The sequence below is a fragment of the Physeter macrocephalus genome, chromosome 1 (assembly GCF_002837175.3).
Source record: "Physeter macrocephalus isolate SW-GA chromosome 1, ASM283717v5, whole genome shotgun sequence".
In the NCBI taxonomy this organism is placed as follows: Eukaryota; Metazoa; Chordata; class Mammalia; order Artiodactyla; family Physeteridae; genus Physeter; species Physeter macrocephalus.
The window spans coordinates 46,046,211-46,071,321 of NC_041214.2; the positions used below are offsets into that span (position 1 = coordinate 46,046,211).

General features: G+C 38.5%; 1 protein-coding gene, 1 long non-coding RNA gene and 1 pseudogene across 6 annotated transcripts in view; 2 read left to right on the forward strand and 1 right to left on the reverse strand.

Moving 5' to 3' along the window:
* Window positions 1-25,111, forward strand: part of UBE2E2 (ubiquitin conjugating enzyme E2 E2) — a 384,777-nt gene that overhangs the window by 119,031 nt on the left and 240,635 nt on the right. The window lies entirely within an intron of this gene.
* The window catches only part of LOC114486366 (uncharacterized), a 66,692-nt gene that overhangs the window by 20,731 nt on the left and 20,850 nt on the right, over window positions 1-25,111 (forward strand). The window lies entirely within an intron of this gene.
* Window positions 9,288-10,691, reverse strand: LOC102992490 (elongation factor 1-alpha 1-like; annotated as a pseudogene).

Below are 25,111 nucleotides of genomic sequence, written 5' to 3' on the forward strand. Positions count from 1 at the left end.
GTACCAAAATGTTCATTGCAGCTCTGTTTACAATAGCCAAGACATGGAAGCAACCTAAGTGTCCATCAACAGATGAATGGATAAAGAAAATGTGGCACATATATACAATGGAATATTACTCAGCCATAGAAAGAAATGAAACTGAGTTATTTGTAGTGAGGTGGATGGACCTGGAGTCTGTCATACAGAGTGAAGTAAGTCAGAAGGAGAGAAACAAATACCATATGCTAACGCATATATATGGAATCTAAGAAAAAAAAATCATGAAGAGACTAGGGGTAGGATGGGAATAAAACACAGACCTACTAGAGAATGGACTTGAGGACATGGGGAGGGGGAAGGGTAAGCTGTGACGAAGTTACAGAGTGGCATGGACACATATACACTACCAAACGTAGGGTGGATAGCTAGTGCGAAGCAGCTGCATAGCACAGGGAGATCAGCTGAGTGCCTTGTGACCACCTAAATGGGTGGTATAGGGAGGGAGACGGAAGAGGGAAGAGATATGGGAACATAATGTATAACTGATTCACTTTGTTGTAAAGCAGAAACTAACACACCATGGTAAAGCAATTATACCCCAATAAAGATGTTAAAAAAAAAAAGAAGAAAATATCATGGGAGGAATAACTAACTTTAAGACACCAAGAATAGGTGTTGGGAGTTGGTAATGACTATTGTGTCCTCATGAGCATAAATGTAGTTATATATATGTAGTTGTTTCTAGGGAGAAAAATGAAATTAACTACAGGTTTTCATGTGATACAGGTACACATATAAGAGATAGGTAAAAGTTGTTGAAAACTTGAAATTTCAAATAGCGCTATTAAGATGAAAAAAATACTTTTTATTAAGCTATTTATTAAGCTCTAATTATATACCAAGCACTATGCTAAACACTTTATCTGTTATTTCATTTAATTGTCTCAAAAACCAGCAGGGAGATAAGGAACTGAGATAAGGAACTGCCAGTAAGTTGTGAGGGTGAACTTGACACACACCTGTTGTATTCCAGAGCCCGAGCTCTGTACACTTTCAATTTCAGATTCTAAAAACCATCTTTCACCAAGTCCTCCCAGTATTCTGCATAATGGTGAGGATCTAATAGATAAATTGACTACTGACTGATCTAGCAGATGTGGATCTAATAGATAAATTGACCACTGACTGATCTAGTAGATGTGGAAACCATCCTCCTGGTTTCTTTCACATCAAGGGTTTTGCGCATTCTTCAAACTCTGGTCTCCTAAAGGTAGAAATAATATTGATCTCACTGTGAAAATAATCAGGCAACAGTTAGTACCATAAACTATCACTAATGATTACCTAAAATTACACGATAGTGAGCAAAGTCACATAGTAACATACTTTGGATGCCAGCTGAAGCATACATACACAGCTACTGGTGCTTCCGATGTGCTTGCTAAGTGAAACGATGTTATCATTCCAGGCACATGGGCACAAAGGCCTAGCTGATGGAGTGCAGTGCAAATCACATCAAGGTCAGGGGTTTGATTTCCTTGTAGGCTAGTTAGCTGCCCACCGTCAGAGACAGAACATGGGCTCAGTGCCAGCCGGTTGCATGGTATGTTTGGGTGTATATAGTAATTAGAGAAAAGCATGACTAACATCCACATCTAGGAGAGATGCCTGAGACTGAAGCTAATAAGAATCCACATAAAATGTCTAAAATAGACTGGCTACAGGAAAGTGTTTCAGAAGCTTCACAGTCTGTCTTGTGATGTAAAAGACAAGTATCTCAATACCTATTGTTAGGTAGCGGCCCACCTGAAATTTATCCAATGGAAGAAATCTACAAATGTGGGTGTTATGACAGAGGACATGCACAATACATACATTTAATTTATATAAGTTCTTTTATATAAATACTTTATATTAAAATACTGCAAGTAAAATACTTTTGGATTATGTATTCCTTATTATATCATGTTTTACTAAACATTATACATATTTTACTGAATATTGTTTTAAGAAACCCACTTTTACTCTAACTTATAGGCTGTTTATGGAATTTTTAAGAGTACTCTGACTACATATAATTTTTGCCTTATGCACTAACTTTAGAATCAACCTACAAGTTAGCGGTGACTCTAGAGCACAGAAGTAGAGAGATAGATGTTGTAATAACAACCCTAGTAAGAAGGGGCTTTTCGTGGATCTGGATATGTTATAGTTTAAAAACATTTGCAGAGTGTCTGAAACATATCCAAGAGCAAAAGTGCCCTAATTATAGACATATGGTCACAGTTCTTTATACACAAACATGCAAAGAAAAGGGAAAGGTAATTTATTAACCAATAATGGCTTGAGAGACATGTATTACTTTAAAATACATCCACCAAAAATCCATTTGCAGTATAATTTGGCTTCCTAACTTTCAGAGTCTGTGTAGCAGAAAGAAGGAGGCTTCCTCTCTGCATTAAACCACTGCAGGTCACTCACACAGTTACTGTCATCTGACTTGTGTGTGTCGTTGTCCAAGACCTCTCACCAGGTTATGAACCTGTTAAAAGACCAAGTGCTTTTCACCTCTGTATTCACTGTAGTGCCTCAACTGAGAGTAGCGGGAACTCAGAAACATCAGATGAATTTTTCTGGTTCTTGGATCAGGTCGCTTTCTCATGGCAAATTAAAAAGTGATTTACTCATCTGTAAATCAATCTCTTGTGAGTTTGGTTAGCACAAATTAATTTCCCAGAGTTTGATTCCCTTGGGTGAAGTGACAAAATTAGATTTCAGTGGAATGTACATAGATCAGGAGGGAACAGGGGACAAAGTTTCTAATAAATTCCTGTAAATGAACGGTATGTTTCTCCAGTGCATATCAATGGGATTTCATGATAAGCTAACGGTCTTTCTGTGCCACATCCTCTGATGTTTTTTCACATCTCATGATGTCCAAATAGGAATAAGGGTGTAGATTTCTTTTTATTTTTGCTCTTTATTATTATAGAAAGACATAACTCTCTACTTCTTGAATGGTTTTAAAGGTATATAAATATATTAAAGGAAGAAAATATAATCTCTTTATAGAATCTAGAGATTTAAACAATTAGAACGATAAATGGACAAACATAATTTATTTAGCAATCCCTAAAGGCAAGAGGCAGCAAATTCCATCTTGAAAGTCCCAGCAAATCTGTGATCAGTATCCTGTGGGTGTAGTTAGCAGTCTGGTGTTTTGGGAAGGAAAATAATGTTTTTTAACTGGCTCATTTCTGAGTTACATCCTGAAAGGAGAGGAATGAACTTAGAGCCAATATTAACAGGTGGTAATTAAATTATGGGTTCTGCATGCTTAATGTCCTAGACTAAGGCAAGATGAGACAACTGAGGCCATTAACTTAAATAATTGGAATCGGTATCTCTCTTAAGTAGTATATTATAGCACATTACCAATGGTTGATAGTATTAAATCAGAAAACAAACTGTTTTCTTACTAAAGCATGTTTTACTAATTCAGATTCATACCTATACATTTAAATGTGCAGTATAATTTATAGGAGGCAATGTCTTTTACAAAGGTAAAAAGAAAGATAAATGTAAAACATTTGTCAAATTTTAAAGTTAGTATCTCTTGATGGACCATGATTGGCTACCTTTAATTATAAAGAACTGGGAACAAGAAAAACTTAAACATTTAAGTTTATTATTAAAGCTGAAAAATTCCCAATTGAAATGTTTATTCTTTTATGAAGATTTTATGTCATCTGACTTAATGTTTTAAATACTAGGTGGTTATTCCACATTAATTATATAGCAGTGCTGTAGGCATCATGTACGAATTACATCATAGTAATGACAGTCCTCTTTCCAAAGAGTTTTTTGTTTTGTTTTGAAGAACATTTAATGAACATTTGCATTTGTAATACTTTCAAACATAACTATTACCACATTGACTTTGAAATACTTAATGTCATTTGCTTATATTTTGGGTTTTTGTTGAACAACCCCAACCTCCCCTGAGAGGTCCATTTTGTTGTGACTCCAGTGAACATATAATTTATCTGCCAGACTTTTGGGGAGTAAAAGGGGATGCTGTTATTAAAAATAAATATGCCAGGACAACAGGTGTAAACCAGGATACATATCACCCAGTGCAGTAGTAGACTATTACAATATTATAGTAGAATAGTCCCTGAATTATTATACTCCCTAATCACCAAAGCAATGCATCTGTGGAGAAACGCTTTCAGGATCCCTGCTTGGGATAACTGGAATGCATGTTTCCCTGAGATCTGGGTCTCCCTCACCTCCAAGTCACTGGACATGTTTTTGTTGTTGTTTTCACTTTGGTGCCTGGTGCCCAGCACATGAAGATGAAACGAGTGGAAGCTCAGGCCCCAGACTAGGAGAGGAATGTGCTGGAATTGTGCAAAGGGGGCGGGGGGTCAGAAATGAAGGGAATTGCGGGCTGAGGACAGGGAAGCTGGGCTCTCCTTCCTGTTTAAACTCCAAGGGAGAGTCTCTTATGGGATTGCCAGAATTTGAGCCATTTCCGCCAATCTAGTGTTTTACTCAGTACCCACTCAGAGAAAGACAACGGCCATTCATAAGATACTACTGATAAGGGATTAATATCCAACACATACAAACAGCTCACACAGCTCAACGTCAGAAAAACAAACAACCTGATTAACAAATAGGCAGAAGAACTTAATAGACATTTTTCCAAAGAAGAAATGCAGGTGGTCAACAGGCCATATGAAAAGATGCTCAACATTCTTAATCACCAGGGAGATGCAAATCAAAGCCACAAGGAGATATCACCCCACAGCTGTCAGAATGACTATTATCAAAAAGAGCACAAATAAATGTTGGTGAGATTGTGGAGAAAAAAGAATCCTTGTGCACTGTTGGTGGGAATGTAAATTGGTGCAGCCACTGTGGAGAACAGTAGGGAGGTTCCTCAAAAAACTAAAAATAGAGCTACCATATGACCCAGTAATTCCACTCCTGGGTATATATCCAAAACAAACCAAAAACAAAAACACTAATTCAGAAAGAGACATGCACCCCCAGTGTTCATAGCAGCACTGTTTACAATAGGCAAGATATAGAAGCAACCTTCCATCAATAGATGAATGGAGAAAGAAGATGTGGTATATATGTACAATGGAATTATTACTCAGCCATAGAAAAGAATGAAATAATGCCATTTGCAGCAACATGGATGGACCTAGAGATTATCATACTAAGTGAAGTAAGTCAGAAAGACAAATACTGTGTGATATCACTTATATGTGGGATCTAAAAAATACCACAAACTAGTGAATACAATAAAAAAGAAGCAGACTTACAGATAACAGAGAACAAACTAGTGGTTACCAGCAGGGGGAAAGAGAAGTGAGAAGGGGTAATATAGCAATGGGGAGTAAGAGGTACAAATTATTAGATATAAAATAAGCTACAAGGATATATACAACACAGGGAATATAAGCAATATTTTATAATAACTGTAAATGCATAACCTTTAAAAATTGTGAATCACTATATTGTACACCAGTAACATATAATATTGTACATCAACTGTACTTCAGTAAAAATAAATAAATAAATAAAGTTAAAAGAAAAAAGAGAGACCATTCATAAGAGTGGTGAATGTTCAAGTTCACCAGGATTCTGGAGGGGGGAAGGGACGGATCTGGGGTTTCAGCACGGCCCTCTTCAGTTCACCTGTTCTCCCCCATTCCGTTGCTGGAGACTGTGTTTTGAATCAGAAGGGGTCAACATTGATAAGATTGAAGGGCCAAGGAAGCGGGGCAGGTCAGGTAAGAGGGGAAGGAGAGGGAATTGGGAGAACAGTAGTGGATTTGGCCCCAGGCACAACAGGTTCTAGAATTTTAAAGTGGGGGAGAGAGAGGAAGTGCTTCGGCTGAGAAGCCTGTGTGCATGGCGAGCTGCAGGTAGGACAGTCACAGAGATGCCCCTCTGTCTGGACATATAACCTGTAATTAATCTATACCTGTCTGATTCATACATATTTTAGACAGGTCTGTAATCTTCTCAGAAAAATAACAGCATGAGTAGACTTGCTCAATTTTTCTCTTGTTCCAGTGATTTCACAGCAATACCTCTTTGCTCCCAGAAAAAAAGAAAGGTCTTATAGCTCCACATTATCTTTAAATGTGCTTTTATTGTGTGCTTATATGCACTACGGTCGTTCAGTGTACAGACCCCATGGTGCATGCACGATCTTTAAAATGGGGGAAACCATGTAAGGAAGTTAAATTAGGAAAAAAGGAAAAAAATCAAAACAGAGTACAAATAGCAAGGTTAAATTGAGTGCTGTTAACCCCCTGCTGACACCAACTAATAGTGCAGAAGCAACAGTGGGGATCTGAAGCAGAGGTTAGTGTTGGGAAATTTCAGCTCATGACGGGTATAAATGAAATATATTCGCTAGTTTTTCTTCCTAGGGTATCCCTTTAAAGAAGAGTTCAGAGATGATACTCAGTGTATATCCAGTAGAAATAATGAAAACTAAAATAATATCTTAGTCTGAAGTACCCATTAGAATTCAGGTGAGTTTTCCCCCACCTTTAAAAAAGTAAGATGTAACTTACATACAGCAAAATGTGTAAACATTAAGTTTTATTCATACATCATACAGCTCAGTGACTTTTAAGACAGGAATAAACCCATGTCATCAGCAATCAGATCAAAGTTCTGAACATTATCACCATGCCAGAAAGTTCCCTTATGCCTCTCAAAACCATGTCTGTTATTATTCAGAAGTTTGATTCTCTAGTTATTCTCAATTCACCTCCAGTTCTATGTGAACGACCGTATCAGTTTCACAGTCACAGGCTTGTTGCATGTAGTTGTAACAAGCAATTGCCTTCTCTCCCTAGTGTGTTTCCAGAACACTTCTCTTCTGCTGTTGGCCTTATTCTCTCATATCCAGTTAAATGGAAAACCACTCTTATTTTATGGATAAGTAGGTAATTAAATAACAGTGACATAGTTGCCTTAGCAGAAAACTTGCTACTTTGAGAATATGGGTAATTGAGAAAATCTGAGAACAAATCAGTGACATTGAATGAAAAATATAAAATATGCATAATACTGTATGTAGGGCATAGGTATTTAACATCTTAAAACACCATTCATTAAAAATATGTTCATAACTGGTTGTAGATCCCATCACATAGAAAAAGTGCTAGTCACACTCTAATTTAATAACTAGTGCATCTTTTGAAAACTTAAAATTTTATAAGCAATAGCCACAATGATTCTTCTTTTCTGCTTTCACTTCTCCTCTCTTCCCTTTTCATGAGAAAGTTACACTCAGGAAGTTTTTGTTTGCCTGTTCATCTTCCCCCTGGCATCTTCCACTGGAAGTGTTCTTTGGTTGTCTTCACCTCTTTTTCTTCCCATTTCCAGAACTCAACAACATCTTTTCTCTTTATATTCAAATGAATCCAGTAGTTCCACCTCCACCACTGGCAGAGCTTAGGATTTCCTCATTCTACAACCCTGGTCCTTAAATATCAAAATGCCGTTCTCACAGTTCCTTGTTTTCTCACCATATCACAGAGCACACCTATCCATTCTTTGTTTCACACCCTTCCTATGAAAATATGGTAAACATTTATTTAGAAAGCTTTTAACTATATTGATTTGATTCTATCCTATTTCCTGGAATACTTTATATAGAAAGGCTACATATAAAAAACCAGGGCATTCTGTTGCTAGATTCCTGTGTGGGGTTTACTTTGTTTTAAATTTAGTCAGTGTTTCTTTAATCATCTAAGTGAACACTATTGTCTGTAGCCAATCCATTTCCACATTTTGTGTGTTGAGGATTAGCTGCTGGGTAGCAGGGCCAGGTGCCCACTGCCCTCAGGGTGAGCACAGCCTCACTGGAGTGAGTGCCACAGGAAAGGCCTTGACAGTGATTCAGGACAGGGACAAACTTAGGACAAAGACAGGAAAGGAAATCTGGCAGGAAAGTAATATAGAACTAAGAAAAGACAAAAAGTTGTACAAAGAATGTAGACAGGTTAAGAGAAAAAATTAACGAGGCAGGGTCATTAGGTTCACTGAAACAAAGCAAAAGCAAAACAAAACAAACCCTGCTTTATGAAAACTAAAAATAGAATTACCATATGATCCAGCAATCCCATTCCTGGGCATATATCCAGAAAAAACTATAATTCAGAAAGATACATGCACCCCTATGTTCATAGCAGCACCATTCACAATAGGCAAGACATGGAAACAACCAAAATGTCCATCAATAGATGAATGGATAAAGAAGATGTGGTACATATATACAGTGGAATACTACTCAGCCATAAAAAAGAATGAAATAATGCCATTTGCAGCAACATGGATGGACCTAGAGATTATCATACTAAGTGAAGTAAGTCAGACAAAGACAAATACTATATGATATCACTTATAGGTAGAATCTAAAATATGACACAAATGAACCTATCTATGAAACTGAATCACGGACATAGAGAACAGACTTGTGGTTGCCAGGGGTGGGGGTTGGGGGAGGGATGGACTGGGAGGTTGGTATTAGCAGATGCAAACTATTATATATAGGATGGAAAAACAACAAGGTCCTACTGTATAGCACAGGGAACTATATTCAATATCCTGTGATAAACCATAGTGAAAAGACTATGAAAAAGAATGTATATATATATGTATAATTGAATCACTTTGCTGTAGAGCAGAAATTAACACAACATTGTAAATCAACTATACTTCAATAAAAAATTTTAAAAATTAAAAGTAAACCCCTGCTTTTGGTTAAAAAAAAAAAAAGATGGGGAAACAAAACATGGAAGAGAGCAGAAACATATTCTGGGTACTGAGTTGATAGAGCTTTTGAGAAATTTTCACAGCTCTAAAACAGTAATTAACAATGGAAAGAGCTTGTATTTTCCACTTCCTACATGAGACTATTAGTATCTAAAGAGGCAACAGATAGAAAATATCTAAGAGATTTGGGAGGATTGTTTTCCTCATTAAACTTTGTTTTAATGGGTCTCAAAATTCTATGACAGATTTTTGGTCAGGTTGTTTCCATTAGCAAGTACTGATTTAAAAAACTAATAACTTAAAACCACCACATTCACAAACAAATGGTACACACAACACTCTCCTTTCCTTCTGAAAGCTTAATGATGAACTGTAATCATTAACCACTCTTTTACTGTTAAACTTAAATGGCCAGTTGAGAGAAACAGCTCTGAGACCATTCTTCCACCACTGATTAAGACTAGGGTGGCAAGTATTAGGGATAATATTCACTTAGCCTTCTGAGCTTTCTGGGCAGACTTGGTGACCTTGCCAGCTCCAGCTGCCTTCTTATCCACTGCTTTGATGACACCCACAGCAACTGTTTGTCACATGTTGCAAACAGCAAAATGACCCAGAGGGGAGGGTATTTAGAGAAGCTGTCGACACACATGGGCTTGCCATGAACCATATCAACCGTAGCAGCGTCACCAGATTTCCAGGATTTAGGGCCATCTTCCAGCTTCTTCCCTGAACAGCGATCAAGCTTCTCCTTCAGCTCAGTAAACTTGCAAGCGGGGTGAGCTGTGTGATAGTCCTGCACTGATTTGCCCTGCACAGTCCTCCACAGTCCTGCATGGCCAGCACTGATTTGCCCTGCATGGCTCAGGATAATTCCCTGAGCCGTGAAGCCACCTGCTTCCATTGGTGGGTTATTTTGCTGTTAACAGCCATGTTGCTGTTGCCGTGATGAACATCTTTGACAGACGTGTTCTTGACATTGAAGCCCATGTTGTCCCCAGGAAGAGCTTCACTCAAAGCTTCATGGTGCATTTCAGCAGACTTTGTTTCAGTTGCAAGGTTGGCTGGAGCAAAAGTGGCCACCACGCTGGATTTGAAAGCACAAGCCTCCATGGGGACAGTACCACCTTTGCCACCAATTTTGTAGACATCCTGGAGGGGCAGACACAGGGCGTGTCAGTTGGATGTGTTAGTGGCAGGATGCAGTCCAGAGCTTCAAGGAGTGTGGTTCCGCTGGCATTCCTATTTTTACCAGTGAGTTCCCATCCCTTGAACCAAGGCATGTTAGCAGTTGGCTCTAGCATGTTGTCACCATTCCAATCAGAATTTGGCACAAATGCTGCTGTGTCAGGGTTGGAGCCTGTTTTCTTAATGTAGGTGCTGACTTCCTTAATGATTTCCTTGTTTTTCTTCTGGCTGCAGGGTGGCTCAGTGGAATCCATTTTGTTAACACTAACAACTAGTTGTTTCATACCCAGTGTGTAAGCCAGAAGAGCACGCTCACAGGTCGGCCCATTCACCTGCTTCAGATTCACCAGTGCCTGCATCAGCAATCAGAACAGCACAGTCAGCCTGAGGCGTGCCTGCCATCATGTTTTCGATAGTCTCTGTGTCCTGAGGCATCAGTGATGGTCACATCACACTTGCTGGTCTTGAATTTCCACAGGGAGATATCGGTGGTGATGCTACACTCGTATTCAGCTCTCAGTTTATCCAAGACCCAAACATACTTGAAAGAGACCTTTCCCATCTCCAGCAGCCTGGTTCTCAAAATTTTCAGTGGTTCTTTTGTCAGTCCCATCACGTTTGTAGATCAGATGGCCAGTGGTGGTAGATTTGCCCAACTCTGTGTGTCCAGTGAAGATGTTGATAAGAGTTTTTTTCTTTCCCATTTTGGCTTAGATCTGTAGTGTTTTTTTATGACACCTGTTGTGGCAGTAAACCTCTTGCCAAAAAGTGAAAGGATTTTCTTTAAGGTGATATAAAGTTAACCTAAAATTAATCTGAAATTCCCAGTGTAGAAAGTTGATTTAGGGATTAGGGGCCTAAATAAATACGACTATAGCTGCAATTACACTAACGAGGCTAGAATTGCAAAAGATCAGTCCTCATGCTTTGTAAAAAGATCACTGGATGCAATGAAAGTGGAATTTCTCCCTTCTGTACGTTGCTACCCAAGTAGGCAACTCAAGGGACCTTAATGCCTGCCTCTAATGCAAGACAGACTGCGTTCAGAGCAGAAAACCAGAGCTGATGACTGGATGGCTGGCTTCAGCATGGAAGTTCCCACCTTTCTAAGAGCATATGCCAAAAGTATGCTTAATACCTCAGCAGGTTTGGTAGCTCATGGTGCTGGAGAAACAACCATAGCGCTAGTCTCTGGGGACATGTTATACAAAAACTAAGATGGTATGTACGTGAACCGATAACTTACAGGAATCTGACAGCTATCAAGAGTGTAATCCCATTATTTTTCTTAGGAGAGAATGTAAGAAACCAAAAGATCTAAGCCTGAAAGCTCAGTGACACCTTATGGCTCTATCTGTGAAATGTACCATTATTTGGTTATTCATGCTAGAGGACAACAGTTTTTTTTAAAAAACCAAGGCAATAAAGCAATAACTTCTGAAGTTTTACTCATCTTAAGAGGCATTTTTCTAGGAATGCCATTATTCCTGGGACCACAGAGTTCTATGTGCCTGACCTAACAGGCTAGTTTTAGACTCCTTCCTCCTCTACTGTTTGATGTTGAAGAGTCTTTTTTTTTAACAATAAAAACAGCATCTTTGACCAAAGGCCATGATCAAAGCTGCTCTTTGAATGAGAAATAAAACTTTCAAACAACTGAAAATTCACCATCTGAAATTCCAGATTCTGCAGTTATAAAAGAGTAAAATATCTGTATTTCCTCCTTCAACTCATGAATATATCAAAGCTGAATCTTGTAATTCTAGAGTAACGGGTTATAGAAAAATACACATTGTAAAATAACTGCAATTCCAATGGCAATCACAAGTTCCATTAAGTAGACACTTTTATAATAATAAGTTGTTAGTATTAGATTTCCTTCATGAGGTCAGGTAGTTTTTTAAAACACTACTATATTTTATGAGGTTTGTTTTAGAAAGCTAATTTCATTAATTCCACATCTTTCCTTCCCTTTAGAATCTTGAATCGGCTGAGACAGGGATATGTATTTGTGGAATCTCTCTCAATAACAAACAGGAGCAAGAAACATTTTTACCAGTTTCTTAGTAGACAAAGTATATAAAAATCTAGAAATGTATTCCTACAGCTGTGGACTGATCAAGTTTTTATTAATTTCTTATTATATGCACCAAAAACTGTATTTAAACTCTGAAGTGGATGCTTCTTTGCACCAAGGAAAGACATTGTAGTGCAGAGCACAAACGTGAGAGCTAGGATGGCTTGTCTTAAACTGTTAAGACACCCCAACCTGTGTGAATTTCCTCAGCTCCCTTCTCCATGAAGGCAGGATGATTGACACTGAACTTGCTGGGTTGTGGGAAGGATTACTCTATATACTGCCATGTAGAGCACCTGCACAGAGTAGGAGCTTCACAAATGTCAGCTGTCACCACCATCATCATCTTTATTCATAATCTAGCTGGTTTCTGTTTTAGGATTATAATTTTTATAAAGGGAGTTCCGTACGTAATGATATAAATAATTAAAAGAGATTAAATGAAATGTTCTGTTAGGTGTTAAGAAATATGCCATACCAGTTCCTACAATTAAAAAATAAGAAAAAATACATAGGGAAACAGAAGCCATAACAAAATGAAAATACTAATGAAGTGACCACTGACAAAGTTAGTCCTAACACAGGCATTATTTCTGTTTAATACCAGTGTCTATCTGTATGCTCATCCTATCAAAGACTGGTTTCTCAACAAATACAAGGCAAGTTCAATTAGACTATAAAGTGAAACTGGAAATTATTCAGATTTCATGAAATGAATTAAAATGATGAAGAACTGCTGAGATCACATTCCAAGCCACCAGTAGACGAGAAGGCCAACAAGGATGACAGCAGAATAGTTCTTCCGAGTGACTTGACTGTCAGAGGACTGAGAGAGGCCCTTGGAAAAACTGATGAAGCACCTTAACATTTTTTGTAAACATGATGTGTTTATTATACTGTAAAAACCAAATATGCAGTAAAAAAATCTAATAATGTGTCGTCAGGCATGCAAAACATCATGCCAATAAAACACTCAATTTTCACTATCCTTCTAATTAGAACACTGTTTCAGTTATAGTAGAGATTTTCTTAACTGAGTTAAAATCAGGTTATTTTTCTATTCTTTGGTTTATTTTTTTCACAATTTACTCTGTTTTATCCTAGTTTTCAGTGATTGCACTTTAAGGAGCCTTTTCATGGAATTATCCTCAGAGAATAAGTACTATATATGAAATAAAAGTTTGTATAAAAATTATTAAAAATTTTAAATTACATAAAGTGATACAGATGGTTCTCTGTATTACCTTTGCTTAACACTCAAATAGATGATTTTATATAAAGTGGTTCTATGGTTATAGTATAAAGAATATCCAACAATATCTTCAATTTATATAAAGGAATTTCTTCTGAGGAGTTCAAGTTGCTTCCTACAAAATTTACAAATTGACCCATCTAGAGCCTGAAATAACTCTTAATTTTATTTTTCTTCTCTAGCAAAGACTAACAGACTAAAATCCCAGAGGAATGACCACAGTAAATCCCAAGCTAGTAATCTTTCCAAATATAGTTACACGTCATTTATCCAACACCACTGGAGAATGAAGTATTAACTGGAAAATCCACCATGATTCTGAAGCTGGTCTTGACCACTTCCTCAGGAAGACTTCATTATTCTTTCTTCTGTGCTCCCTAGTAGTATCTAGAACACACCCGAGAGCAATAATATTGTATTTGAATTATTTGCTTATGTGTTTATTGAACCATTACATAGCAGACTCTTTGAAGACGAAGAACATGTTTTTTACTCATCTTTGTGTCCGCAACACTCAGTACAGGTCTGGCACACAGTAGAAAAGCAATTAATCTCTGTCACATAAGGAAGAGGGAGGAGGTAGGGAGGAGGAAGGACTCAGACATTTTTTTTTTAAACAAATCTTTGTAAATTACAGCACTCTCTCCTTTTTCCTAACAGAGTGAACTAAACATGCTTGTTAAACTTTTTTGGATGACTGAGGGCCATAGCTGGGAACACTATCCCTCTGTGCTATAATAAAGATGCTTTTCAGTGCTCTTCAGACTCCTAGGTTGATCTTTCCAGGAATTCATAACTGTGGTGGAATGAAGTGGGGAATCCCCTTATAATTGGCAGGAGGAAAAACCAGGTACCTAAGCATGTGAAACCAGCAACCTTAACCCAGAAGACAGTCCTGGACCCAAGTGAGGGCCTGGCTCCATGGCAGCTCAGAGGTCTTCTCTGTATTCCCAAGTTCAGAGTTTAGAAAGTTAGTTCATATTTAATTCCATTATCTGTGTTTCATAAAATTTCCCCTTCTAAATACATTGGAATTCCAAATTTTCCAAGTGTTCTCAAGAGGCAAGTATGATTTTTGAATTAATTTAAATGCTTAATTATGTAAAAACCAAAAACATCTTAGTGCTCACTGAGAATTACATAAAGATAAAAGCGTGTCATTTTGCAGTGTCCGGAGAAGGGCAAAAGTGAAAAGTTCTGTTTCTTAAATAGTAGTTTTTAACAGCTACAGATGTTTATTTTGTAGATCAAGGTCCATTTCAAATATGCTACCATTAAAGCAGTTTCCAAAGTCCACAGATAACAGTTATAAAGGTCAAGAGAAGTTATTTAGAAATTACTTGTCATTTAATTCCAAAAGGAGGGAATGACTAGATAGTGCTTTGTTTTCTCAGAGAAGGAACTTGCACAGTAGGCTACCACCAGCCCATTCATGCCTGACCTAGGCCCGAGGAACCTAGGTGATCTCTCCAGGGGGCACCGCCAGGTTACGAGCCTACCTGTGTCTGTCCACACCCCCCAAGCCTGCCAGAATCGTGTTTCTCAAAGCAAGTACTACACTTGAGCTGGCAGGACCAGTGCTCTGCCACTACCTGTAGCAACACCACCACGATCCTGAAACAGTGCAAGAAACATGAGCAAAGACACAAAAGTAGTAATTTGTCCAGAGTCTGTGAAAAGCAGCAAAGCATGAGCTCTGAAAGAAATGTGAGGCTGACCATGCTGAATAGTTGAAAGAGGCTGAAGGCAGAGCGGGATCAGGTACAGCTCCTTCACCATCACTTCCTTTGTCCCTGGCACTCCCACCCCCTCCCAAAGCGCAGAAACAGCAAAGCAAAAGAAAAAGAACAAGCGCGAGGGTTCAGATTTTGCTTCTAAAATTTAGTGTCCTAGGGCAGTTTATTGACTATATCTGAGTCTCAGTTCTCACAGGGTTACAATGGGATTAAATGAGATACTGTGTGTAATAGGCAGGGTGGTATTGTGCCCAACATAGGCAAGCACTTGATCCAGGATGGTTTGTGGCACGTTAACTTAAAGCATATGATGTGCTTTTTTGCTTTTCTTAGAGACAAATGATTAGGTATTTAAAGACCTGTTTTCAGTTCCCTTGTGATATTCTGACAGCTACTTTGAAATAAAAGAGATAGATATAAACAAAACGAAAGTGATCTTGTTGTAAGCAAGACATTGTCTTTAACCATATAATTTAATAAATCACTTTGTAATTTATAGTTATAGAACAAGTGTATCAATTTGATTCTGACAGACTCATGTCCTTAAAAAAATCCTAAAATACAAGTGTCAACTATTCCGTTTTTTACAAAGGTACTTACTGATACTGTCCATGGAGCTGTTCAAAACTCGTTTTCACCCCTTCTTTTAAAGAGGTTTGTTATATATCACGACAAATGTATTAGATGTTTCTACACTAATTTCATTGGCAGAGCTTAGTGAGTTTTATGACCCATGGTACACAAAACTTGTTAAAAAAATCTTAGTGTTTATATTTTGCTCTGAGACATTGATTCAGCAAGGCAGAATAACTACACTATTGTATACCGTATGGGCATTTTAACAGAGCTTTCTATAAAAAACAGCTAGTAGCTAATTCAGAACCCCACAGAACAACAAAAGCCTACCGGGAGTATATAAATATTTTTCCAAGTGGTCCTGCCATCAGTTTTGTGTCTCTTCTTAAAACAGATTTCCTTCTGTCTTTGAAGATGCAACAGTTTCAGAGGAGGACTTTCTACCTAAGTATAGGTGACATATGTTTAGGAATCAGGAGTCAGGCAGTGTTGCTAGAGTCATATCACCCCACAGAGATAGAAACCTTTGGTGCCTCTAGTTCTTTTTCGTTATCTCTCCATTCAGTATATTTATTTTCTGAAAATCGTCCCTGGTGATTGAGAGCACTCATGTAGAATTAATGGCTTTAATGGAAAGGCTATGCTCCCAGACTCCTCAAATCTCTTTGGAATGTAATTTCACATATACAATTAAAACAGATAAGAAAAAAATCCTAAATCTGCCTGTTAAAATGGGTACTATTGGGAATTGAAAAGGAATCAAATACTTAAATATTTTCTGTGGATATGCTTGCAGTCTCATTTGTGTGTGTGTATATACATATATATACACACATGTACACACTTCTCGAGGTACTGGCATTCTCAGGACTCAGTAAATGAAAGCTGGCCCTTTAGAGGAAGGAATTAAGTGATCAGCCAACAGGTAAGAAAAAAAGCACTTAGGGTAACAAACACTGTTACAGTTTCTTGCTTCTCAGAAGTCCATATCAGCACATCAACTTTTCATTGCCCAAGCAAGGTGTGCTGATGACTTAGTATTTATCCATTCTGGTTCCCTATTCCTTCTGGTCCATGGAAGGATTATGCTTTCCCCCTCCTTGCAGTTGAGCAAGACCGAGAGACAATTCTGGCCAATGGGATTTGAGCCAGATGAAAGCCTTTAATTGCTAATTCGAGACTCTCCACTCTCTCCTTCCCTGCCATGGCAGTCATGGTAATAAGCTCAAAGCAGCCTGGATTACTAAGCTACTGACATAGGAGTCATAGCCCAGGAGAATCACTCTGGTACACAGTCTCTATGTGCAGTGAGAAATAAACCCTTGTTCTGTTAATTACTGAAGTTTTGATGTTTGTTATGCAGCATAACTTAGCCTGTCCTGATTGATAACAGAGATTTAATGTTTGTTTTTCCTCGGAGGGCTAGTTCCGCAAGCTACTTGGAGTTTGTGTGAGGTTTACGGAAAAGGGGAGATAAGTCTCAGCCAAACCTTTTACAGAGTAAAGGGTACTGATGAGGAGTAGAGGAAAACTTTTAGGGGATATTCAAAACAAAGATGAGGAGGTGAAGTCAAGGAATATACTTGGGTATAGGAAGAAATGAAATAATCCACAGAAGTAAATTCTGGAGAAGAGTTTTCAGGGAACATATGAAAGTGAAGAATTTGTCTACAGTCAGTGTCAGTCTGACATGAGGATGAAGTCTTTGTTCTAACCTCACATCCCTCTTTGACTTACCTAACAGCACTTAACTGCAGGCGCAGTCTCTGCAACTCTTGGGATTCATTTTTGAGCAAGCGTGCGATATTTGTCTACTTCACAACCAAGATTTGTTTGTTAACAGTGACTCTTGCTCTGTAGGTGGCTGTCTAGCTCAAGCCCTTGATCATCTGACTACACTGGGTATATTCCATCCTGTTTCTTTACCGTCTTCCTGGGTTCTGACTCACTGCTTTTGCCTGGTTCTAAGGACAGTCCAGAGACTACTTCTGCTGCTCAGAACTGGCAGCTTCACACGTGAAACAAAACCTTTAGGAGGTGGTAGAATATCTAACAATAAAATTCAGAAAGTCTTAGATCATTTACATGAGAGCTAAAAAAATTTTCATGTAGTTGTAGGAGGGTATGTGTATATTGCTTACACTGCTTTATATGGTTAGTAAACAGAGAGACATGAATGATAGCATGATATTTTTTATCCTTTAAAGGTAATGCTGTAGAAAAAGGAGGAGTCATAGCATTAATCATTCAGTACAGGTTTTATAGATCAGGAATTTTAATTTCTGTGGGGATTGTGACAGTATTATAGTTTGACGTTTCCTAGCATCAGAGGTCTAAATTGGCCAGTCCCAATCTAGGGTGTGCAAAAAAAGTAACTTTACTTTCTGAAGTGATCTGTTTCTAGTTCTCAGCTGCCATTCCCAATCATGGTATAAAACACACAACCTCACCTTTTAAAAAGGTATCTCAGTATCTTCTCACTTGGAACACTTTCTTTTGACCAATTATTCAGTCTATAAAAATTTCTGCTCCTCTCTAGGGTTCTCCTCTCCCTCTTAATCAAGATGGCATTGAGTATAGGCGAGGCATCCCCCCTCTTGCTGTGCTTCCAGTGATATCTTACATGGGCTTGACCACTGGGCCTCTGGCCTGTCCTCACTGCATCCACGGGGTCAGTAGGAAAGCTGTGGCAGGGGCTGCAGAGGTGTGCCGTTCTGTCTGTGTGTAGGAAATCTGCACTCAGCTGCCTTCCCCTCGCTCTGGAACCAAGTCAGTTTTAACCCTGCAGTTCCCTCAGCACCTCCAAACTCTTTATCAGGACCTTGAAATTCTTGGTTGCTTTCTCTGCACTACCCGGGAGTTTGTAGAATACTGTAAAAACTACCCTCTGGTCCATCAGCCAGGAAAACCTTCCTCAGACTTCATTCCTCTGTCCATTACTTCTGTGCCACGATGGGCACAACACTTTGTCCCCAGCAGAACTTTCTGAAAGGCTTGCAGTTTTTGCAGGCTCTTCCCCCAGAGAAGCCAAGCGACAGCCTGAAAATTTCGGGCTTACCCTTTAACTTTTCTGAGCATCCTGTTTTGTTCCACCTCTTAGTGTGAAAGTCAGGGAGGATGAAGGGAACTTGGTCCCTCCTCAGGACTGCCCCACGCTAGGCTCATGCACTCAGAATCTCTGTGTCCCCCAACCCTTCTGGACCTGAAAGGTGTGGAATTTTCTTTGCAAGGTATTTGGAATTATTCTTCTCACTATGATTATAATACAGTTAATCCTCCAAATTTGTTTTTTCTTATGTAAAAACTCAGCTTTGGAAGTTCTTAGAAAACCTTTTAACCACTTGAAAGCCTGGCTTACAAAGCTTTGAACTTAAAAAAAAAAATCTATTTTCAAACTCAAAGTTAAGCTTCCCTGTTGGTAGGTGGCAATCCCGAGCAATAAGTTTCAGCCTTATAGGTTCTTAAGAATAGTCCTAATGTCAGGAGCGGGAGAGGGGCTCGGGTGGGAGGTGGAGTAAAGAGAGGGGAATAGCATGACTGAAAAAGAAAAGGTCGCTGGGTAAGGTTTAAGAAGCTACTATATTATCCTCATCACTAATTGGCCATCAGAGAATGGTACCACTTCAGGGGAGCAGAGCCGCTGATTACAATTCTTTAGTACCCACAGTATCCAACTGTGGTCTCATAGGTAACTTAGTTTTCTCCTTCAGAAAGCAGGTTGACCCAGAAGTTTTCACGAATGAACCAAGGTTTTCCAGAATATAATAAAGAAGTAGTAGTGCTTTCTCCATAATTGTCCATGACTCTATGATGAGTAAAAAAGTAAAAGAAACTTACAGAAAACATGGATAAATTTTGTATTTTTCTAGTATTGTGAATAAAATTCTATTGGTGCTAAAGAACACCACTAAATACAGTTTAGGGGTAGTATTTATATAAGAGAATATCTTATTAGTTAATATGCAGTACATTACAGTCTTTAGTGAACAGTGAATGCCTTTATAAGTGTATATACTTTTGTAGCTAAAACTTCACCAGCAGTCCGTCAAAGCAGTATCATGTCTCCACCAGTGGACTGCTTGCAGATCTTTGATAGCTAAATACATTTCACTGAAAGTTATGCCGTGATAGTTGGGTAAATGGCATTTTCAACCTATGTGTGATGATAGTATCTGAAAGCAAAATCTGGACCCAGTAGGTTAATTATAAGTGAAAGGTACTAATCTTTTATTATTCTAGGATATTAACAACTCAACTAAAGGCATTTGGCAAATGTGGGACAAATTTTCACATAGCTGACTATTTTATTTTAGTCAAATAAAGAATATTTGTTTTGTCTAACACAAGACTTAACGTTTGTTGCAACTCAACAGGCTGCCAGTTTTCTTTCACTACCAATTATTAGCTTTAAAATAAACACATAGTTAGAAACTACCTTTTAAGGAAGGGGGAAACCTGGAGTTAGTTAGGCTTAAAAATTATAAGGGAGTAGAATGCATCCCAACAGAACAATATATGAATCACACAAAACTGCTTTCTGTTACAGCACCTTGCTCAGTTACATAAGCAACAGCTGAAAACCATTAGTTGCTGCTGGCTGCTCTTCGTGAGATGCTTTTCTTCCTCTTCGGTATCCTGACATCAGTCTATCACTTTCCTACCCAAACAATGCTTGGGGCTCTGCTAACTTTAAATAATTGAAAAGAATGAAAGAAAATATTTTAGTAATCAAAATGAGAACATCAGGATCTTGTTTATATATTAATCAAATGTGCAGCAGTAGCTGCTCAAAAAAGGATTTTAAAGAAAGTTTTATAAAGGTAATTTAAATGCTTAACATGACAATTAAAAAAACCAGTTTATCAGTTTAGCAGTCTCTACTTATTGATGTCCGTAACCTTAACTTTTATATTTATTTTATTTTATTTTCCACGCTGCGTGACTTGCAGGATCTTAGTTCCCTAACGGGGAATTGAACCCGGGGCCATGGCAGTGAAAGCACTGAGTCCTAACCACTGGACCACCAGGGAACTCCCTGTAACTTTAATTTTTAAAATTTCAGTGACTTGTATTATTCTTTACCCATTTTCTCGCATGACTATTAATTTTGTGAGTAGTCAGTGCTATTAAGATGGAATTCAAGCTCATTTTTAGTTACATTTTAAAAAGTATTGGTTTAGAAATGCAACAGATTTCTGTATATTAATTTTGTATTCTGCAACTTTGCCAAATTCATTGATGAGCTCTAGTAGTTTTCTGGTGACGTCTTTAGGATTTTCTATCTATAGTAGCAATTCATCAGCAAACAATGACAGTTTTACTTCTTCCTTTCCAATTTGGATTTCTTTTATTTCTCTTTCTTCTCTGATTGCTGTGGCTAGGACTTCCAAAACCATGTTGAATAAAAGAGTGAGCATCCTTGTCTTGTTCCTGATCTTAGAGGAGATGCTTTTAGTTTTTCACCACTGAGAACGATGTTGGCTGTGGGTTTGTCATATATGGCCTTTATTATGTTGAGGTATGTTCCCTCTTTGCGCACCTTCTGAAGAGTTGTTATCATAAATTGGTGTTGAATTTTATGAAAAGCTTTTTCTGCATCTGTTGAGATGATCATATAGTTTTATTCTTCAATTTATTAATGTGGTGTATCACATTGATTGATTTGCAGATGTTGAAAAATCCTTGCATCCCTGGGATAAATCCTACTTGATCATGGTGTATGATCCTTTTAATGTATTGTTGGATTTGGTTTCCTAGTACTTTGTTGAGGATTTTTGCATCTGTGTCCATCAGTGATATTGGCCTGTGAAGTATCAGTAAGAGAAATTAAGGAAACAATCCCATTTACCACTGCATCAAAAAGAATAAAATACTTAGGAATAAACCTACCTAAGGAGGCAAAAGATTTGTACTCTGAAAACTATGACACTGATGAAAGAAACTAGACATGACACAAACAGACAGAAAGCTATACTGTGTTCCTGGATTGGAAGAATCAATATTGTTACAGTGACCATACTACCCAAGACAGTATACAGGTTCAGTGCAATCCCTATCAAAACACCAATGGCATTTTTCATAGAACTAGAACAAAAAAATGTTTAAATTTGTATGAAAACACAAAAGACCCTGAATAGCCAAAACAATCTTGAGAAAGAAGAATGGAGCTGGAGAAATCATGCTCCCTGACTTCACACTATACTGCAAAGCTACAGTAATCAAAACAGCATGGTACTGGCACAAAAACAGACACATAGAGCAATGGTACAGGATAGAGAGCCCAGAAATAAACCCATGCACTTATGGTCAATTAATCTACGACAGAGGAGGCCAGAATATACAATGGAGAAAAGACAAGACTCTTCAATACGTGGTGCTGGGAAAACTGGACAGCTACATGTAAAAGAATGAAATTAGAACATTCTCTAACACCATATTCAAAAATAAACTCAAAATGGATTAGAGACCTAAATGTAAGACTGAATACTGTAAGACTCCTAGAGGAAAACATAAATCACAACTATATTTTTTTGGATCCATCTCCTAAAGGAAAGGAAATAAAAGCAAAAATAAACAAATGGGACGTAATTAAACTTAAAAGCTTTTGCACAGCAAAGAAAACCATCAATAAAACGAAAAGACAACCTACTGAATGGGAGAAAATATTTGCAAATGATATGACCAATAAGGGATTAATACCCAACATATATAAACAGCTCATACAACTCAACATCAAAAACACAAACAACCTGATTGAAAATGGGCACAAAAACTGAACAGACATTTTTCCAAAGAGGAAATGCAGATGGCCAACAGGCACATGAAAAGATGCTCAACATTGCTAATTGTCAGGGAAATGCAAATCAAAACCACAATGAGATATCACATCATACTTGTCAGAATGGCTATCATGGAACAAAAAACCCCCAAATAACAAATGTTGGTTAGGATGTGGAGAAAAGAGAACCCTGGTACACTATTAATGGGAATGCAAATTGATGCAGCCACTGTGGAAAACAGTATAGAGGTTTCTTAGAAAACTCCAAAACACAAAAACACTCATCAGAAAAGATACATGCACCCCAGTGTTCATAGCAGCATTATTTACAGTTGCCAAGACATGGAAGCAGCCTAAATGTCCAATGACAGAGGAATGGATAAAGATGATGTGGTACATATATACAGCGGAATATTACTCAGCCGTAGAATAAGATTGAAATAATGCCATTGCAGCAACAGGGATGGACCTAGAGATTGTCACACTAAGTGAAGTCAGACAGGGAAAGACAAATATCATATGATATTGCTTACATTTGGAATTTCTTAAAAAACGATACAGATGAACTTATTTACAAAACAGAAACAGACTCACAGACTTAGAGAACACACTTATGGTTACCGGGGGGGACGAGGGTGGAGGTGGATAGACTGGGAGTTTGGGATTGACATACACACTACTATATATAAAATAGATAACTAAAAAGGACCTGCTGTGTAGCACAGGGAACTCTGTTCAGTATTCTGTAATAACTTAAATGGGAAAAGAATTTCCAAAAGAATAAATACATGTACACGTATACCTGAATCACTGTGCTGTACACCCGAAACTAACACAACATTGTTAGTAAACTATACTCCAATATTAAATAACAATTTTTAAAAATAGAGAAAAGAAGTATTGGTTTTTGTAATAGTTACTGTGGTCAAAATTCTGAAGAACATTTTACAATGATATTTCTTAAGCCACATAAAGTAAATGATACATAACAAAATGATAAAGACAAAAAGCTGTGTTGGATCTACTGTGCTGAGAGCTGCTAAACTCTCTACAGCATTGTCTTCATTAACCTGTGTTAAACTTTAATAGGCAATAGGAGTTTAGTACGGGGCGTCCAGAAGACGGACACCTCTCAGCCGTCAAGATCTCACCGACCTAGCCCTCCCCGCCATGTAGCTGGAGTGTAGCTGGAGTGTCGTTCAGTCTTCTGTTTGCCACAGCCAGAGCTCCACTCAGTTTCCAAAGGTCAGTTGCAACTTAGTGCAGTTTTAGGCAGGTGATCTCCATATTCAAGTGGATCGCAGTCGGTTAATCTCTAGTCAGAGGCAGAACTAGACCTGTGCAAGCAAGGGCAGCCATGCTGACAGACACCTTGTGCTTAAGGGCAAACTTTCCTCCCCTGCTTCCAGGATCTCATGAGGATGTTGTTTCTACACTCCAGGGTTGCGGTCTTGGTGGAGCGGCTACAGCTGAGTTCAGAACAAGAAGACCTCACATAGGCAATGTTTTTTACTCTCCCCACCAACTTTTCTTTTTCAAAAAATTATTTCCTCATTTAATTAATGCATCCTCTCATTCATGAAACATTTATGCGTCACTTAAGTGCTAGATGCTGTGGTATATGAAATTTAATATTACAGTATCCACACTCAGAGGAAGAGACAGACATGTGAACAAACAATTGCAGGACTTCCCTGGTGGTGCAGTGGTTAAGAATCCGCCTGCCGATGCAGGGGACACCGGTACGAGCCCTGGGCCGAAAAGATCCCACATGCCGCGGAACAACTAAGCCCGTGTGCCACAACTACTGAGCCTGTGCTCTAGAGCCCACAAGCCACAACTACTGAGCCCATGTGTCACAACTACTGAAGCCTGTGTGCCTAGTCCCCATGCTCTGCAAAAAGAGAAGCCACCGCAATGAGAAGACTGCACACTGCAACGAAGAATAGCCCCCGCTCACCACAACTAGAGAAAGCCCGCATGCAGCAACAAAGACCCAATGCAGCCAAAAATTAATAAATAATTTTTTTTTAAATTGCAGAACAGTGTGATAAGACTAGAAGATTCTGGAATAAAGATCAAAGAGAATTCTTGTTTTCTTTAAAGAGATGTCTTTGAGAAGTTTTTTGGTTGTTTTTTTTTTTTGTGTGTGTGTGTGTGGTATGCGGGTCTCTCACTGTCGTGGCCTCTCCCGTTGCGCAGCACAGGCTCCGGATGCTCAGGCTCAGCGGCCATGGCTCACGGGCCCAGCCGCTCCGCGGCATGTGGGATCTTCCCGGACCGGGGCACGAACCCGTGCCCCCTCCATCGGCAGGTGGACTCTCAACCACTGTGCCACGAGGGAAGCCCGAGAAGTATTTTTTAATATGCATAAATCACATTTAAATAATTTGCTGAGGATCCTACTGTGAAGACTGTCTCCAGTAAAGGGTGCATAGGCCGTCCTTACTCTGCATTTCTTTGCACTTTGTCACTTGAACTTGGCTCACACTACGCTATCTCATTAACATCCATACTTTCATTCTCAGTTTTTCATCCTTTCACTTATTTCTTGCAGTGGGATCCTGCAGGAAGCAACTCAGAGACAGTGGGAAGTGATGGTAGGAGTGGAGGTGATTATACTCACTTACTTAAGGACAAACAAAAAAAGTTCTAGGGCATTAGCTTGCTTCATAACGTCTGCCCGAAATTACATGAATGACTAA